This window comes from Globicephala melas, chromosome 9 (assembly GCF_963455315.2).
Source record: "Globicephala melas chromosome 9, mGloMel1.2, whole genome shotgun sequence".
Classification (NCBI taxonomy): Eukaryota; Metazoa; Chordata; class Mammalia; order Artiodactyla; family Delphinidae; genus Globicephala; species Globicephala melas.
Genome location: NC_083322.1, coordinates 2,011,858 through 2,026,403, shown reverse-complemented (window position 1 = coordinate 2,026,403; position 14,546 = coordinate 2,011,858).

Here is a 14,546-nt window from a genome sequence, read left to right as displayed (position 1 = left end):
CAGTGGGTTCAGCCTCCCTCCTCCGACAGGTGGGGGTCCTGGAACCACTCCTAATTCACTCCCTGCTTGCAGACTCTCTGGAGGTTCTCTCTAGAGAACCCACTCACAATAAACAACACCCCTCCTCTCCTCTCCCCTCCCACTCTGATAGCGGCCGGTGGGGATGCAGAGCTGGTGTCCACACCACAACACGTGCTGGCCCAGCGTTCGCACCTTCTCTCCGTCTCTCTCCTCGACCTGTCTTAGCACAGCCATAAATATTTATTGTTGATTTTGATTTGCACACATTTTACTCTCATTACAGGAACCTCAAAAAGTGAAGACATTTTTTGATCGTCCTTGACTTCCCCTGAATAATTAATTTGGGAGTGCCCATAAATTTATGTAAAACGCTCCTTGACTTTGTTTTTCTCCTAGAACCCGAAGTTGCCGTCCTCTTTTATAAGCTCCATTTTAGTGCCTAGCTGTGATGTGCTTCCTGGCAATTTTCTCTCTAGCCTTGATATACAGAAATCAAGCTACTCAAAATTTTGAAAAATGCAATACATAAGCCTAATCTCTTCAAGGTAGAAGACATTTATGAAATATGTTTATGCTGTACAACGTGTATGTTATGTTTTTTGTCGTTGTTCAAAATAAACAGTAACTTTTTTTTTTTTTTTTTGCGGTACACGGGCCTCTCTCACTGTTGTGGTCTCTCCCGCTGCGGAGCACAGGCTCCGGATGTGCAGGCTCAGCGGCCATGGCTCATGGGCCCAGCCACTCCGCAGCATGTGGGATCTTCCCGGACCAGGGCACGAACCCCTGTCCCCCGCATCGGCAGGCGGACTCTCAACCACTGCGCCACCAGGGAAGCCCCAGCAGTAACTTTAAGAGAGTCAAATTTAGTCAATGACAGGATGGGCTCAGAGACACATCTGCCACCTTTGGGGAAGTCAGTGACGGCTGGACACGCAGCCATCAGGGGTGTTAACAGTGTGATTCCTACAACGAGGAATGATACCAGATGGATGTGCACATCCATTTTGACCTTAGAACTCTGAGTGCATGGCTATTTGCATTTCTTTTTTTTTGAGAATTGATTATTCATGTCCTTTGCCTCGTTTTCTAAAGATGGTCAACTACGTTCTTTCAGGCAAAAATGTTTACCTATCAGATTGACAAAGGTTAAAACTTAGCAACATGCAGCATTAATAAGAACATGGGATAAACTCTCACGCACGGTGGTGGAATATAATAGTTTAGAGCCACATAACCTTTGGAGAGAACTTTCACATCATTTATAAAATCAAACATGTGTGCAGCATTGCACCCAACACTTTCTTCACTAAGAATTTTGCCTACAGATAAGCTCACACAAACAGGCCCGGGTGTGTCTGTGTCTGGTTATGACAGCATTATGTGCAATAGCGAAATATTAGTAACAGGTGTCTCCCATGGAAACTATTTAAATCCCCCATGATACAGTCACGCGGTGGAATCTCTTAGGACTCTCTGGATGGATGGGGCAAATCTGTGTGAACTGCCATGGAGGGACAGCCAAGGTGATTCACAGACCCAAAGGGCAAGGTGCACAATAAGGCTTATATTTCTGTGTTTAGAGAAATGATAACATGCACACACACACGCGCTCACTTGACAAGGTGCCCAAGAAGTGCTTAATAAAGGAAGTGATGGTTAATAGAGCAAGAGGTGACACTCACTCTTTCCTTTATATTTTTCTCTTCTAATTTTATCTAGACAACATGTACTACTTTTATATTTTAAAAAACTAATTAAAAATCCACAACTTCTAGGCTTCCCTGGTGGCGCAGTGGTCGAGAGTCCGCCTGCCGATGCAGGGGACACGCGTTTGTGCCCCGGTCCGGGAAGATCCCACATGCCGCGGAGCGGCTGGGCCCGTGAGCCATGGCCGCTGAGCCTGCGCGTCCGGAGCCTGTGCTCCGCAATGGGAGAGGCCACAACAGTGAGAGGCCCGCGTACCGCAAAAAAAAAAAAAAAAACAAGACAGCCAGACACTTCCGATCACAAAATGAAAAAAAAAAAAAAATCCACAACTTCTAAAACTTAAAGCTAATGAAGAGCAAGTTAAAAAGGAGGAAAATTACACTTTGAACCCAAAACAGTATTTTGTAATGTTTATAATTAATTGATTTTATTTGATAACATTTCAAGGAATTAAAAAAGTTTTTTTATAACTTAGGCTTTGATATAAGTTCTGCAGCCACTGATTCCAGAACAGGGTATGTCAGCTCCCTGGGAAAGAAGAATTCACTAATGCACAGGGCTGTCTGCACTGACTAAGACCTTTCTGGTTGCTCCAATTTATTCAAAACTTATTCCATGAGTTATTTTTACTGATGTACTGACTGATAATGATTAAACCACTTAAAAGTTAAGCAAGTTTACCAAGGGAGTAGGAAGCTAAGTCAGATTAAGTTGACGTCCAGACAAACAGCTTATTCTACTTCCCGTGAAAGTAGAAGTTGTTTTGCTGCTGAAGCTCAGGCTGCTGGTTGCCTCCCAATGTTTATTCTCCTTCTTCCAACAGCCCCTAATTTTAGCAAGACAGGCAACCACCTGCTATAAGCGTCACATTTTTCTGCCTCCTTAGGAGCCGGGTGTAGCTCTACAAATAAGTCCAATGAGATTTAAGTAGAAGTGTTGAGTGAAACTTCTAGGAAGATGATTACGGGAAGCCAACTCAGCTGGAGGAACAGCTCTTCAGGCATTCTGCTTTTGCTCCTTTCTGTGGCTTGCAACACAAATACGATGGCTGGAGTTCCAGCAGCCACCTTTCACCATGAGGTAAGCTGAGGATGGAAGCTGGTCCTTAGGAACACTGTGTAGAAAGTACAGAAAGATGACCCGTAATATACAGAAGCCGCCAAACTATGCATGGACTTACATATATGTGTACTCTTCCCTGAGAAAGAAAGAAATTGGGTGGCCTCCAGTTCCAAGCCTGGCTGCTAAAAATCTCCTAAGGGATCCTCTCCTCCCTTCCTTGTCCTATCTGCTAGCTAGTAGGGGAGAAGGGGCCCTCGAATACGGCAGTGCCACCAAAAGGAAGGAGCCTGAGCCCCCTAGCGATTCCACGGGGCAGAGGCTTGCTCCCCTCCCTCTAGACACACATCCCCTCTCCACCCCTCACACACCACGGACTGAGCTGAGAGGGAAAACTACGCCTGTATTGTGTTAAGTGTTTAGTCTCAGCCCTCCAATTTCCGCCTCTGTCATCACGCGGGCTTCTCCCCGAGCACCGGTGTCCAAATTCCCCTCTTCTTATAAGGACACCAGGCACAGTGGATTGGGGGCCACCCTACTTCAGGATGACCGCACCTCAACACAGGAGAAAGGTGACCGACTGCCACAACAGATCTCAATAAAAACACAAGCCCAGAATTGTAAGATGTGGAGTGGGTCATGAGGCAGGTGGTTAATTCAAAGGCTATCTGAGCCACACCAAGTGGGTCGCTGTTGGCACACATGACAGCAGGCTGGAGATGGTGGGAACGCCCCCAAGTGTGAGATGTTTATAAAGGTCTTAAAGCAGGTTTGGCCAGGAGACAAGTTGATACGGAGAAAAAGAAAAGAAAAGCTTTTGTTGAGATGGCTGAATAAGTGTGTGTTCACTTTCCATGCTTCCTCAAATCCTATTGAAATGACAACAGAAGAAGACTTAAGTTGAAAAGGGTTTCCACCAGCAGACCTGGGCCGTAAGGAATAGCTGGGAGACATCCAACAAATGGAACCAGACTGAGGATGAAACCACCAGGGAACCAGCGTTCCCACGCAGGTGAAAGAAAGAACATTTTGAGAAGTGAGTCTTCCCAGCAGAACTTAAAAGAGCCAGAAGCAGAGGCCATGAGGGCTGCAGGAGGGAGGAGTCCGCCGACACCGCGGAGATGTTGCTGGTGCGTTCACCGTGGGGCGGGGGCGGGGGGGGGGGCAGGGCGAGGCAGCGCTGGCTCTCAGACCAGCTGGCCTGGCGCTTTCAGCGAGGCAAATGCCGCAGATGGTTTTAAAGGGTGGGTCCTGGCAGGGAAGACCCCGGTGGTAGGCTCTGGGGCCCAAGAAGTGAGCCGCGTCCGGGCAAAGCCACAGCCATCGTGAGGACGGGTGTTTCCCAGGATCCCCACGCCCTGAGGATGCTCACTGCTTTCACTCCCATCCTCCCCTCCCGCCCTCTCCGAGCCAGAGCCCCTGTGCCCTCTGCAAGCAGAACTGATTCCTGCTGGCTGGAGACATGCCCTCCCACGTGCAAACCCCTTCGGCCCACACCCTAGTCCAGACAGCCGACCCACATGGAGGAGAGAAACAGCAACATTGGAGAAAACCAGTGACGTGAAGGAAGGCACCCAGCTCATCACAAAAACAAAAATATCTCTTTAAGGAAAAAGAGCTGTTATAGTAATGGAGGAAAGTGAAACAAAACACTTGTAATTAAGACATTCAGAGAGATTGGAGAGGATATTTCATGCATACAAATAGAGCAAATGATAGGAAAAATAATTTAGCAAATATCTTATGAATTAAAAATATGATTGTACAAACAAACAAAAATCTCAGTAGAAGGTTCCGTAGCAGGAAGAGGCAGATGAAGGACGTGTTGTGAACTGGAGGCTGGCAGGGGGTGGGCTGGGAGTGGGGGGTGTGTGCACAGAAGTGCAGAGGAAAGAGCAACCGTGTCAGAGCAAGGTTCATACAAGTGGGTAAGAGAGGCACAGCCTTCAGCCACTGTCGGACAGAGGAGGACGTGAGCCAAGAAACACCAGGAGACTCACTGTAGGAATAAAGGCTCGAATCTTCACACTGAAAGAGCCCACAGGTGGCTGGGCGTTGTCACACACAGACACAACTTAGTAAGATTTCTGATCATCAAGATTTGAAAACAAAAAACATAGATTCAGGAAGCAAGCAGCTTACTTCCAAAGGTGCACTGATCAGACTGGTGTGAAATTTGTGGTTGACAAGCCCTGATAGATGAGGATGAAATACTGTCTTTACATTTTATTAGGAAAACTATTTGAAACCTAGAACTTGATACCTAGTTAAAATTTAATACAAGTACAAAGACAAAACAAAGATATTTGCAGACTCTGATTCAGAATCCACCAATAGTTAAATCTTTCTGAAGGAACTGATAGCAAATATGTTCCAGCAAAAAATGACAACAAAAATAAAAGGAAAATGCGCAAGATAACAGGATACAGAAAGAGTAACAAACAAAATTGCTCAGAAAACCTAAGGACATATGCTTAATTGTTGAGAGCATGGCTGGAAAATGGAAAGGCAGCTGTTAAGAGCTGATTGTTAAGAAAGTAAGTGCATAGTGTAAAAACAAACAAACCAACCCTAGAACTAAAATCCCAGATGATTTTTAATAGAGGCAGTAGCTGGGAATAAAGAGAAAACCCTAAAATCCTCTAAGAGAGCACAGTCATAAGCAAAGTATCCTGAATCTAACTTCTCAACAGCAGCCCTGGAAGCCAGAAGCCAGTGGGGCAAAATATTGGAGGGAATTTATTTTCAGACTAAAACTTACGCCCTTCGGAACAACCAAAAGTGAGAGTGAAATAAAGACATATTCTGGCACAGAAATCCTCGAACAACTTACTCTTTCTCAGGGAGTTACTTGAGGGTGTGCTCCCGCACAACAAGAGAGGAATCTAATAAAGGAAAGTGGTGGAATCCAGGCAACAGAAATTCCTTCTCCAGTGAGGGGAGCACACTGATGAATTCAAGTTCTGAAATGATGACAATGGAGCAGGCCCAGAGGTACTGGACCCTCTTGGAGCAAGAGACAGAGGAAGCCAGGAGATAACAGAACTGATGGACTTCCTGACGCATTCAATCAGGTTGAGAGTGTTACAGCTGAAGGAAAGTTTGAGAAGGAATGTGTGATAAATATAGAAAAATGTGAAATTTGTTGTCTTAGGGGTAGGGGGATGGAGGGTAGAACTTGAATGCTGTTTTCCTTGTTTTATAGTAATATGTTTTCACTTTTTTTTTTTTTTTTTTTTGCGGTACGCGGGCCTCTCACTGTTGTGGCCTCTCCCGTTGCGGAGCACAGGCTCCGGATGCACAGGCTCAGCGGCCATGGCTCACGGGCCCAGCCGCTCCGTGGCATGTGGGATCCTCCCAGACCGGGGCACGAACCCGTGGTCCCCTGCATCGGCAGGCGGACTCCCAACCACTGCGCCACCAGGGAAGCCCTGTTTTCACTTTTAATAATAAATACACAGGTTGTTTCTACTGGGATAAACAATAATGGAAAAGAATGTTTAAAAAAGAATGTATATATTGGCACAAGGTTGTAAATCAACTATACTTCAATAAAATTATTTCTTAATTTAAAAAATAAATACATAGGTTACTTTGATCAAAATAAAAATTAAATTAAAAACAAAAATATATTGGGGATGAGGGGTAGATTCATTTTTCCAGATTATTCCCTATTCAATAAAAATAGTTTTTAGATATATAAGAAGGTTTAATAGACATTAATGTTTGTTCAGGCACTTCACACAGTGGAGATCAGGCTAAAATGACTGATTGGCAGGAAGAATGTGGAAGACCAGGAACAGGATCTCTGAGAGGTCCCCACGAGGATGGGTCTAAAGGAGACTGGAGTTGAAGGTCGCGGGCTCAGTGAAGCCACAGCACCTGTTCAGGGAATGAACAGCAGGACCAGCGGAAGGGGGCGACGTCCTCGGAAAGGTGTCAACATCTTCAGTCAACACAAGGGGACACAAGACATTTGTTAGACCAAGACAACAGAAGTGATGGAAAGCTCTGTGATCAGACGTCAGTCTCAAAGGAGGTCATCTTTCTAAGAGTGGGGAACGTGATGCTTGGAACTGACACATTCTTGACAAATGGAGCTTAGTAATGATAGAGTGGCATGCCTGCCAAAAGGGAAAAGAGCTCCAAGTTTTTAAAATTAAATTATATATAATAAAGAGTTAGTGCTTTCAATCTCCGAAGTATTTTAAACGTTCAGAAATTCCCTTCCCAAAGAACGTATCTACCTTCTTTCTTCCACTAAACAATCTATTTTTAGGCAACAGCAGAAGAAAAAGTGACGGTATCAGAGTTCAGAGGATTTTTTTTTTTAATTAGTGGTGCTCTCATCATAATTTCTAGTATTTTCCCCAGCAGCCAACGTATTAAAGCCCCATTTTCAGTTTAAATACGCCTTGTGGGCCACTCTAGAAACCTCTTCACCATTTATAACGTTGTTTTTATGGGAACACGTGTTTAAATTAAAGTAACTGAATTACAAATAAAGTGTGAAGATGAACATTTTAATTTTAATATGGGATTTCATGTTTATATGAACATATTTTTGTTCAATAAGAAAGCATCTGCCTCCTTTTTGGCCAATAGCTTATAAATAATACTGAAATGTAACCAATCCATCCAATGGTCTATATTCTTCTCTTTCTGACTTTGAGTTCAGTGATTCCCAGCAGCCACGGGCAGAGAGAAAGAGATGAGGGGACTTTGGTTACGTAAGGCCCAGCCCACCCCACGTCCCAGGAGCAAGTCTGAGAGGTAGAAATAAAATGGAAATTATTTTCATGAATCTGCCACTTTTCAAATTTTACTTGTGAGCACCCAGGACTGGCGAGGACCTCTCTAAACTGTAGACAGTCCTACCCACCCCCTCCACTCCCATCACCACATAAGCACTCCAGTGCCCGGGTATCTCTCTCTTGATTTTAAGGATGCAAGAGGATGGACCCTTTAACGAGTACATAAAATAACTGCGGGGACAGTGGATTCCAATATCGATCAATTTGGCAATGGGAAAGAGGCATCAACATGTTCGTTATAATGCTCTATACTCAACTATTCTTTTTGTTCCTCTTTTATTTCCCTTTTAATGTTTCATGGCAAACTAAATAGCTAAGAAATTGCAAATGCGGAAGAGCACATAATTCTTATTATTATGGTTAATTAAATAACACTCTCTGTGACACGTCACGGTAATTATCTCCTTTCCCCTCACTCTGCTTCTCCCGTTAATTTAGTTCCTAAATTTATTTCTGAACTGTGGGCCTTAATAGATAGTTACTTTAATGAGGTCTTTAAAAATGCATGTATTGTTGACCGGCTTGCTCTTAAGATGCGTTTGGAACGTGGCACTGATTTCAGGTAATTTAAGGCAAAGTCCACCATTTCTCAGAAAATAATTGAGAAAGTAATGGAATTGGTGTTCGTGATGTACTTGTGAGCCAAGCTTAGCAATTTCCTTTAAATACTGGTTTTTCTTCTATTATGATCTTATCTAATTTGATTTCCTTTGTCCACCAGCTAGGATCCAAATGCTTTGAGGGTTTTAAAATTATACTGTGCTGGGGAGTTCAGCACAGGACAGAACAACCATGCTGGCGCGAACCCCAAGACCGGTCAGGACATCAATGGATTTCATCCTTTTATTGGGCTGACACTATACCATCCCTCCACCATCACCCCCGCTCAGGTGCCAATGCCCCAGACTCACTTCCCCGCTCGGGACCATGACATACCCCAAGGAAAGGCTCTAAACCATTCACCTTGGGATAACCCAAACGGCACTTCTTTCAGACACATGTTTCCACGGGATTTTACAGACCTGTTCTGCTTTCTTTTTTTAACCTCATATGAGACATAAAACAAACAAAACCAAAAACAAAGGATATTTTAATTAAGGTCAAAACAAGGGGAAATTACTTTAAACATGGAATTTACATTTCCAAGAAGAAATAAAACACGGGGCGTGCATTTCAGTATTTGTGACTTAAACTCCGTAACACTTCGCCAGTGGAGTAGGCGTTCACCAATGTCATTCTCCAAGGCTGCCGGTCATCCCCACCTTACCGAGTCTGTCAGCAAATCCTACTGATGCTTTTTCTATTTACTGTGTGCTCATTAGGGTCCGTCCCCACTCCCAGGATCTGGTTCAGAGCCACTCACTACATTTCCTCAATCCTTCTAAATCACTTTCACCCTTTCCTTACCAAAGACCACCTCATCCTCCCTGGGAGGAAAAGCGCTCACGTGAAGGGCTGTACCTTGTCCTGGTAGCATGGGGCCCGCTCGCGCAGGGCAGAGCTCAAAGCCAGACCAGGTGAGTGACACCAGGCTCCAGAGCAAAGGTCCAGCTTCCGTAGAACCCATCAACCCAGCTGTCCAGCCCTCCCCGTAGAGTTTAGTCTCATGCATGATGTTTGGACAAATCTGAAGTGTCCAGCTCAGTGACTCTTACATACGTCAACGCTCTTTTCACAATAACCCAGATCAAGATGCAGAACATTTCCTGCAGCAGAGGTCTCCCTAATACCGCCTTCCTTTCAGTGTCCCCCACCCAGCAGTAAGCACGATTCCACAGATCGTAGCTTTCATGTTGTTTCATTTTATTCTTTATTTTGTAACCCTTGTGGGCCGTGCATATGACAGATGCTCAGCTGTGTGTCACCTTGTAAATGGAGGAAAGATGGACTTACATGCCACTTTCTACGAAATGTCAACCTCCAAGAGCAGGTCAAAATTCCACTCGGAAACCTGCGTGTGATCAAAGTCCAGAGACCTGTTTCTATGGATATCTTTTATTTCACATTTGTTTTTTTGTTTTGTTTTAATTTTTATTGGAGGATAGTTGATTTACAATGTTGTGTTAGTTTCAGGTGTACAGCAAACTGATTCAGTTATACATATACATATATCTCCATTCTTTTTCAGATTCTTTTCCCACATAGGTTATTACAGAGGATTGAGTAGAGTTCCCTGTGCTGTGCAGCAGGTCCTGGTTAATTATCTATTTCCATACAGTACTGTGTATATGATAATCCCAGTCTCTTAACTTCACACTTATATTTGTCTTTTGAGGCCTCTTATTTTGTATTTGTGGTTTTTAAAAATTAACCAATTAATTTATTTTTGGCTGAGTTGGGTCTTCATTGCTGCGTGTGGCCTTTCTCTTGTTGTGGCAAGCGGGGGCTTCTCTTGTTGCAGAGCACGGGCTCTAGAGTGCAGGCTCAGCAGTTGTGGCACGTGGGCTCAGTAGTTGTGGCTCGCGGGCTCTAGAGCACAGGCTCGGTAGTTGTGGCGCACGGGCTTAGCTGCTCTGCAGCATGTGGGATCTTCCCAGACCAGGGCTCGAACCCGTGTCCCCGGCACTGGCAGGTGGATTCTTAACCACTGTGCCACGAGGGAAGTCCCTGTATTTGTCTTTTGATAGTACATTCAGAGCAAGCTGATTTTTGCCACTGTTCGTTAGAAACTAATCGTCTCTGTCCAGAATTACATTTGTGCCCTTTCATCCATTAATCATCTCAAAGAGTGAGGTAAAATGCATTTAAGTTCTGCAGGTAACGTCCACGAACCCACTGTATTTCGTAAGAAGGAAAATGCGGAGTGACACCAAATGTAATTCAGAACTGACCAGTAATCAGTGAGATAACATTTTCTGATTATCGTTTAGTTTACTTTTGAGGCTGAAAGCGGAGGAGAGAGCGATACAGCTTTCTCTGCACCCATGACAACCTGCCCGGTGGAGTCTTGGAGGTGGGGGTCGTCACAGTAAACCTCTGCATAAGCAACAGCATCTAACTCAGCAACCTAATAAGGCAGCTATCCTTAAACCCCTTTGACTAAGGAAAGTAAGGCGACTGCAATTTTAACTACATTCCCCTTGCAAGAAACACGTGAATGATACTTGAGGCCAGAAACTATTTATTCCATTTCCTACTTTTTTTTAACCTTCAAATGTATGGACTCCACCACCTCAGATTCAAAACGAGAGAAGTGGCCAGGTGGAATTCTTAATCCTGGTCTTTCTTGCTCGTTTTTTATTTTAGTAGTTGGATATTTTTTCTATCCCCCCACCCAAGTTGGCACAGAAGCTATGAGGACATCCAGTTTTCTAAGCAGAATTCTGTCTGATTGTTTGGCCGTTACATGTTTTAAAAGGCTAGGGTGGCGCCCCACAAATATTCTTGGAAGGAAAGCTCCCGGAAAGCCAGAGGCTACACTGACAGTAGCTGGACCAGTGCTGGGAGGTGGCCCCTGTCCCCGAACCACACCCCTTCCCAAGGTCAGGCCTGGGTTTATACTCATCACGATAATTCAGTGTATTTCTGAAGCCTGCGTTTGTCTGAATGATCTAAGTAGTAAGTGGAAAGTTGTACCATCTGTGTGCATTAAATGTGACTTACAACTCCCCACAGAGCCCTGATTCACTGGGCAATTGCTCATCTTGTTTCTAGAAGTCCTGCAGATACAATCAAATCCAGTGTTGCTATGAATCCCGTTCTATAGATGCTGCCGTTAATCAATTCCAACTACTTTTACGGTATCTTGAATGAAGATGAATCCTAGCAGAAAGTACAGGCAGCCTCACTTTGGCTTTTTGTACCCCCTTGGAGGCATCGGACTTTTATTAGGAAAAAGGTGTTCTGTCTGTAAAGCAGGGTCAACCCTGCCAATCTCCTTCCTGTCCTGTATGTTTAACACGGGAAAATCCAGAACTGACTTTGCCTCACCATGTTTCTTATAACCACGTCATCTTCAAGGACAGTGTCAACCATCAGATCCTCTCGGAGTAAATTACTGAGATGGTGGTGACCTCAGGCAAACTCTCAGTTCAGAATGAAGATTCCCACACGAAGGTGAGGCAAACCAACGCACATCCAAGTCCAGCACTTTTTAGCCGGCTGTACGTGAGCATGCTAGTTTAGACTCGGGGTCCCCCAGATCGTGGGGTGATGTTAGTACCTGCCTCAGAGACTCCTGCATGGATCAATGAACTCATAAATGAAAAATGTTTGACACAACACGGGCACATAGTAAGTGCTCCAGACACGTTAGTTATTGTTACTAGAATTGTAATTCGCTGGCTAAAACACGATACAAAATCTACAAGCAGTACTGCATCCCCACGGGCCGGCCACGTCAAAGGAGGCCTAACTGGGCCTGGGCTCGCTCGGCCATCCCATGCAGCTGCCCAGGCTGCTCCGCCAGGTGGTGTGCACTTGCTGCTAACGATAACCTTAAAGAGCTGCGCTCAACATCTGTTCTGTTCTGATCAAACTTCTGAAAGCGAACCCAAGAGAGTCCACAGAAATAGAGACTCAGTGCATCCCTGAAGTCACCTCAGGCCCCTCCCAGCCCCCATTTGTTTGATGCCGTACAAAGCCAGGAGCGTTTTTTACTGTCTTCGTTCACCAAATCCCACAGGCTAGGATGGGTATAGAAACAGGACTTGGGAGGGAAAAAAATGGGAGAAAGTGAGGGATGGGTGAGAGAGGAAAAGACGGAGTCTGTAACCACGATGCACCGATAGGCCTTAGATTCCTTCTCTCCCCTCCCCCTGCGCCCCTCCCCCTCCTCCACAGCCCAGCCCCAACTGAACTCACCCAAAGCAGCTCCAACTATAACATGAACCCACTTGGTCTCTTCCCAGATGAGAAGCCCTGATGCGGTCAAAACACAGCTAGCTCTGTTTACTTTACTATGCCTTATATTTGTGATTTAAACGACGTTTAGAACGTCACAATTTGAGATTACTCTGTAAGTGGCAGATTTAAGGTGTTTTGAGCTGACCGTGTATCTCCTTGAGCACAAATCAATCCAGATATTTGGTTGGATGTGCAAACGTGTTTAGACACGTCAGTTCCAATGGAGTCCCAAAGAATGACTCCCTTTCAGAAGAGTTATGTGGCTTGTGTAGTGTTTCAAAGGCCCTTGTCTTTCAGGAGGCTGTTGTAGGCTAAAGACGTGATAAACCTTCTCCATTGATCTTTTTATTCTACAACCCATAAAAGAAAATGCTAGACTCTTCCATTATTTCTTTTCTCCCTCTGCCGTCCCTTCTCTCCATCCGCCCCCGGCCTCTCTTGCACGGTCATTAGAAGCAAACAGAGGACCACACTACTACCTTTTAATTGGGTGTTTAGCAGGACAGTGTTTGAAAGCAATTAATGGGGAAAAACATTTTTGTCCTGTTTTATCAATTGGTCTTCAAGAAAAATGCCAACCAAGGTAATGATTCTGTGCGGGCCAGGAAACTGTTGTCCTTTTCAGTTTTTCCCATGTCACAATTTATTCACTGAACTCAGCTCTCCAAAACTATTGCAGAGCCAATTGTCTCTCTGTGTGTGGAAAACGAGGTCGGCCTCCTTCAGCTTCTCCTTCATCTGATGCCTGCTTTGGGCTTTTCTTCTGTGCTGAGTCATGTGCTATGCGGGGAAAAAAAGGAGAGCATCTTCAAAACTATGTGAAGTGGCTGGAGTGGCTTCTTGGTACCTGTGAAGAGTCCCCTCGAAGCAGCTTAGGGGACAATGGCAGATTGCGTCTGGCAGGGCTTTGTTTTGTCCACATGATCTATTTCGCACGCATCCAGGCAACTGATGAATGGGGGATTAACGCAAGTTTTCACCTTATTGAAATGAGTGACTCAAAGCAAACAAATAGGGCTAACTAGTTAGAATATGAAATTAAAGATTCTCTAAGACCCTTTGTTATCCTGCAAGTCACATTCACCCTCAGCTGAAGAATATGCAGATGGACACACAAACACCAGGTCACGTGACTGTCCCCACGTTCGTTTGATCTGGTCGGGTTGCACGTTGGAAACACTAAGCAAATCTGTGGGCATCACGTAATCCACCCTCATTCATGGAGAGATAATCTGCGTCTCCATTATGAGAACTCGAATTAAAAATGTAATTAATCTATGTATTAGAAAACATTAAGATAATGATCTGCTTTTAGCTTACTCTGTCTTGATATGAAATTGAAGTTTTTAATCGTCACAGTTATTATAAAATCTATCATAGATACTGCAGAGACCAAATTCAGACTAATGCTGGTCCCATGATGTTTTTAGTTTCAGACCCTGTAGCTTTGTTGGTCACAAGAATTTCTTTATGATTATCATAAACTAATCCATCGTGTTGGGGTCATACGGCAATTACCAATGAATGTACAAGATTACACACACACGCACACACAGACAGACATGCACATAGATCACATACACACACACCACACATGCACAGACACACACACACGTGCATACACATCTAGAGAGTCCTTGAATTCACTTGTTAAAGGGTTGGTTTCCATAATATGTAAAGCATGAAAAGTAACCAACTTGATGAGTATTTCATTTTCAATAGTTCTGGTTTAACACAGTCAAAATCACATCTGTTTTTCATAACTTAAATAACCTATTCATTTCTAGGCATACTTCTCAAGCATAACCAGAATGTGGGCTCAATTTCCTACCCCCAACCCAATATTATCAAGCGTTGTTGCAATAAAAGAAAACAAATCCTGAAAGGAAAACTGACAGGATTTTTTGATTTGATTATTTACCGTTATTGAAATGAAAATGTTTTTCAGATGCACAAGACTCTATTTGAACTTATTCATTCCTTTTTGAGTGCCCAAAAGACGTACAGCAAGTGACTATTCAGGAAACAAAAAATAAAAGGAACTACTGCACACAATTTAGAAACTCATGACCCAAAGGGAGAGAAGAGCTATGCAAATTC